Genomic DNA, 6000 nt, shown 5'->3' on the forward strand with positions numbered 1-6000 from the left:
ACAACCTTGCAGCCTTGAGGACTCAATAATTTTGGGTTTCAGTGACTTGATCTGTAAAATGAGGAAGGGGAAGAATGAAGTCAGCTACTCTAAGGTTTTCTTCTGTCTTCAGCATTCCAGTCAAATCATCCCTTCTAAGGATTGTTTTGGTATGCTGACTTGTCTCTTTCATCACATCATCAACTGCATTTAGACCAAAGAAGTGTTATTCAGACATCTGGATATATTGAAAATCCCTCAAAGAATCTTTCCTGGACTGATGTTTCAAGTATTTACGTGAACTTCCTCCATATCCTTTATTAAATAAAGTATCTACTGCATAATTTAATTAGCTATATAAACCTAATTAAAATTTTAAGCCTGACACAGAAAAGTCAAAAAGGTATGTTTCCTAACATGATGTATAAGGGCAGCAATATAATTGGTCTCCAAAGTAAAATGATCCTGCCCTTTACAAAAATTCATTTCACCTCAACTCTAACCTGTCACTTCTAATCTATTTTAATTTTTATTATAAAAGTAATAAATTATTATTTAAGAAAACCTTAAATATATAAAGCTTTGAGGAAATTAAAATCAATCTTAGAGCCATTACCTTAAATAGATTAAGAGTGATGCTAGTTTACTATTTCTATTATTCAATGTTGGTATAGTCTCATTTTTTTCTCCATGAATAGTTTTTCCCTTTTTTAAATGAATATAAAGTAATCATGTTTAAAAATACCAATACGTGGAAAAGTATAAGGAGAAAATGTAAATCATCAGAAATCCCACCTTCAAAATAACCCCTAAATCTCTATTAACTTAAGGTGATCGTCCTTTCTATTGTCTCTGGAAGCATAATACACACATAGAGAGGTATATTTTAAACACATTCAGATGTGTGATGGAGAGATAGTTTAATATCCATTATTTTAACTTAAAGATCTATCATCACCATTTCCTCCTATTACAATTTTCCATAAATAAAATTGTGGTGGTCCATCATGCAATTTTCTTCTGCTACTCTATGTTTTTATTATTTGCAACTTTTCATGGTAATAAATAAAGCTTTGATTAACATTTTTATACTTAAAGCTTCTATACTCCTACCTAGAAAATTTAAATCTATGGACTTTTTCCTTTTGTGATTTCCTCTATTGATTTTGGGAAGAGAAAGTGCTTACCCATTCAAAATCAGAATTCTTATTGTTTGGTTTCTTTTCTTTCTTTTAAGTTAGCTCCTTAATCTGTCTGGGCTATCTTGTTCTATGCTGTTAAAGGTTCCAAACTTATTTGTCACATGTTTAAATTTTAGTCAAATTGTGTAGAAGTTATTTGCCCAATATTTTTCAAATGCACATTTATGTCTCTTAAAAAAAATACATGTCTCATAATCTTGGTTATCCACTAAGCTTAAGAAAACCTTCAAGACTGACAAAATAACCAGAGCTTTGATTACTAGCAGGAAGTCATACTGGGCAGAAATAAAGAGGACACTCATACAGGCCAAATTAAAGCTAAACAATCAGAAAATCCAAGTTCCTAGCTTTAGTGGTTTTATTATTTTAGCCTTAAAAAGTCTCTAAAATCCCAAGAGTAGCTTAAGTAGTTAAAAGACAGTATTCAATGCAGTGGGCTATTCTCCATGTGGCCTGGCCACTACTGGTCTCATTTACAGGCCATGGGCAACCTCTATATCCTGCCATTGGTCACCAGGTTCTTGCCACTGGTCATGAGCAGAGTAGGTGAGAAAGCAGAACACAAGCTTACCAACCCAAGTGGAGAAAGGATACAAATGGCTTGCCTTGCTGGTTGACGGTAGGTCAACGGAGCATCTTCAGAATGAAGAGCAGCACAGATGTCGGTATCTACATGGTTGCTTCTCAATAACAAATACTGGATTATATCGGATATAATACAATCCAAAATGTATTTAGGTTGCATTTTTTTCTTATATTTTTCTAATATTGGATTATATTTTCAGTTTTTCCCCCTCCACAGCACCTTCTGATGCACAACACTGTCACTGCTGCCTAGTTGCTCTGACTTGGGTCAATCTAACTTTCTTGGATAGTTTCCTCAACTGTAAAATGGAGATAATAAAGAAAATCAACCACTTAAGGTTGTTGTGAGCATTAAGGAAAAGGCTTAGAACAGGCTGGGCATGTTAACATGGCTCATGCCTGTAATCCCAGTGTTTTGTTTACATGGCTCATGCCTGTAATCCCAGCATTTTGGGAAGCCAAGGTGGGAGGCTGACTTAAGACCAAGAGTTTGAGGTTGCAGTGAGCAGTGATCGTGCCAATGCCCTCCAGCCTGGGTAACAGAGTAAGACTCTGCCTCAAAAAAAAAAAAAAAAAAAAAGGAGGTGGGGCAGGGCTTAGAATAGTGACTGCACTTAGGAAATGCCTTTTGTGTTCATTATTATTATTATTACCACTATTCTATCATATTCTATCACTTCTGCTATGACTATTACTACTACTAGGGTAGTACGACGACCCCAGAAATCCCAGGTCAAACTTAAATTGGGTTCTTTGGAATGAAACAGGCAACTGGGGACCTCCGTGGTCAGATCAGCTCCAGGAGTATACTCTGTCCTCAGCTTTTGCAATTCCTCTGGGAAGTTCAATATTTACTGACATTACTAAAGTAGTGAATTTCTAGGGTGGGGGTATCATAATCTTCCACATTTCCTGATACACAACCATAAGACCTATGTGCACACAAGCACCTGGTTCTTGAGGGGGGCAAGAACCAGGAGGATGGTTCTTGGAAAAGGCAGATGTGGCACAGTTCATTTTAGTCCTTACTTAAAGCTGACAAGGCTATAAACTGCAGATCAAAAGCCTGCACCTCCCAAACCATATGCTGCAAAGATCAAGACTATGTGTGATCACGCAAGAATAAGGAGGAGTGATCTGGGCTGTGAACGGAACTGGTCCATCTGGTGAAAATCTATCAAGGTTCGACAGTCAGAAAATTCATCTCTAATACCACTGCTACTCCTAGTTCCTCAGTTATTTCCTCAGAGTCCTGATCTCCTACTGCCATGCAACTTGCTCAACGTTTGGGGCGTAGCCAATTCAAGTTTAAAAAGTTTGCCTAAGAATTTATCTCCAGCTTTGAAACTCAGATTCATTGTATAAGAAAATTGGCATCACATCCTTCTGGGCCATAGCTAGGTTCATAAACCATCTGAGATGTGTGAGACATCTAAATCACTTTGAATATCAACAAGAAAGCATGTTGGATAACAATTAATTAGCACAAAACTCAGCTTAAAATTAGATGGTATGTTATGAGGCAAATACCCATCTCTTACTAGCCAAAATATAACAAATATATAACAAAATTAAGCCAGTCCAGCAGAATGAGAACACGAATGCAATGTGTGTTCCAAACCTAGAATCAGGAATAATCTAAGGTTTGCTTAGATACTTTATCCCAAATTTACAGATTTTGAACTCTCTACTGTAGTCCTTTGTTTTTTTTTTTCTCCCACATTTGGAGGAAACATTTTAATGTGTATATTCTCTGGGAAAACCCTAAAATCTGGTTTTTAGGGAGTTTCCCTCTTATCTAATCCTTTGCCACATTATTTTTGTTTCTAATCAGTGGTCTTTGCTTTGTTGCCATCTGTAGATGAAAAGCTGTGAAGCACTTGGGAACACAGAAACTGAGATCTACGAGTTACAAATGAGTTTCGTGTAAGTTTGAAAGACCTTTATCTGTACCCGTCAACAACAAACAAGTAATCAATGAGTAATATGTCTTAATATTTCTCTCTAAAATCATCAGGCAGCTACAATCAGGTAGACAAGTTGTTCCTTAAAATTTAATATCATTTAATAATTAATAAGTGCACAACAGCACATATGTGTAGTCATAGCATATATATGGCATATATATAAAACTTAGCAAAGTCATAGCAATCTTTGCACTTTGGGGAAGCTAAAATGATGTAATAAACTTACTGTTAAAGAAAATATCTACAGAGGCAGGGACAATAACACAGCTGTACAATTGTGTCTTAGGGGGTATAAAATACAGTCAATTTTATAATCCCGAAATGGCATGCAGCCATAACATTATAACTTCAACTTAGCACTGATGGGAAAGGGATCCTTAAAGTTTGGCATATCACCTCAAAGATCTTTTTTAAGTACCTATTTCTGTCTGCCTTCCCCCTCAATTTTTTTTAAGCAGAGAAGAACATGAAAGAACAGACCCTTTCTAATACACTGTATTTCCCAGTGGGGAAAAAAGGAGAATAAAATGGCAATAACAGAAGCATATTAGCATATTTTAAAATACTAGTACATTACCCTGAACTAAAGCATCCTTAAAATAACATGGAAGCAAGAGAAACTACATTTCATAAAGTGTTGCAAACTTTAAAACACCAAATTGAACTACTCCTATAGAACAATTTCATGCCAGATTGCTTTGGTGGCAAATTAACAAAGGCAGAATTGCTCTTTAGATCTTTAAATTAATGAGATTAAGGAAGACAATGTCTTCCTCTGTGCTTAATTATATTGACTTAATTTCTCAATTACTGTTAACTATACTTTTATGTTTTACAAGTCACACTCCATTTTTACAGCTGTTCTTTAATCCTAGGGTAATCTAGTATTCTGAAGAATCACTTGAGAATAAAAACAGCAAAACTGAAGACAAAATTCAGTGGGGCTTAATCCACCTGTACATTTTGCCTGAATCAAATCTTATGCCAGTATTTTATGAGGCATTCCAGAAAAGTGCCAGACTTTTCAAAGAGAAAAATTAAAATCATATTCTGGTTCACTGTAACTCCAAGGAGTAAGCCCGAGGAAAAACCGTGCATCAGATAATGCACCAGTGTGGTGAGCGAGGACAACCCCAACTGGGGCACAACACCCTGCTACTTAACGTTTCGAAAAATAAAATCAACTGCATATAAAATCATATTTATAGCTAGAAGGTCTAGTGCGAGGACACAAAGTAATGATAAGAAAGGAACTGGGCTGGGCAAGGTGGCTTATGCCTGTAATCCCAGTACTTTGGGAGGACAAGGCAGGCGAATCGCTTGAGCCCTGGAGTTGGAGACCAGCCTGGGCAACATGGCAAAACCTGGTCTCTATAAAAAGTACAAAAAAAAAATTATCTGGCTGTGGTGGCATGCACCTGTAATCCCAGCTATTCAGGAGGTTGAGGTGGGAGGATCGCTTGAGCCCAAGACGTTGAGACTACAGTGAGCTATGATCATTCAACTGTATTCCAGCCTTGGTGACAGAGCAACGTCCTGTCTCAAAAAAAAAAAAAAAAAAAGTGGCGGGGGCTGATATTTACTAACAAGACTTCTGGATTGCAAATCCAACACAGATATGAATATGTCATTTCCTCTTGGCTTCCAGTTGTATTTAATATGGGTCAAACAATGCATATAAGGAGAAACATAACCCCCTAAACCTCTGCAGGATAAACGAACTCATATTATTTTCTAAAAGAACGCAGCAACCCAGTTTGTCCTATCATAACACCATTCGCTCAGAAAGAAAATCTGACACATGCAGCAGAAAGTGCAAAACATTATTTACTAACCTGGTGCCCCTGTGAAAACAATTGCTCCATATCACTTTTAGGAAAGAATCCTTGCTATGAAACCAATCTCCAAAGCAGCTGAAAGCCAAAAGGTGGCAAAACTGACTGCCCTGAGAATCCAAATAAACAGGGAAAACCTTCCTGTTCCCAAGCCCAGTTTTGGCTGACTCCCTCAAGGCGACTTCAGTCATAGCCAAGCCCACAAAGCACTTTAGCCTATAAGCTTTAGTAATGAACTTGAAACCACTCCCCGTATGTTAAATAGACACTGGACTGCTGTGAGAAATAAAACCCACATACAGAATGAGCTACAGCTTCAGGCTGCACTTTTGTACTTGCTGCCCAAGAAAACCATAACACAAACTTAAACAATGGGAACTCTCACTCCCTTCTCTCCCCTCAGACACTGCATTAAAGTGACTGATTTACTTT

General features: G+C 37.1%; 1 protein-coding gene across 1 annotated transcript in view; it reads right to left on the bottom strand.

The window, feature by feature from the left end:
* PLD1 (phospholipase D1, phosphatidylcholine-specific) overlaps nt 1-5751 on the bottom strand; it is a 159075-nt gene extending 153324 nt beyond the window's left edge. The window contains exon 1 of the mRNA XM_011940988.1: nt 5569-5751. The gene's annotated coding sequence lies outside the window, so the exon portion shown is untranslated. The remainder of the gene's footprint in view (nt 1-5568) is intronic.
* Nucleotides 5752-6000: the final 249 nt, after the last annotated feature.

Source organism: Colobus angolensis, unplaced genomic scaffold (genome assembly GCF_000951035.1).
Source record: "Colobus angolensis palliatus isolate OR3802 unplaced genomic scaffold, Cang.pa_1.0 Scaffold197, whole genome shotgun sequence".
Lineage (NCBI taxonomy): Eukaryota > Metazoa > Chordata > Mammalia > Primates > Cercopithecidae > Colobus > Colobus angolensis.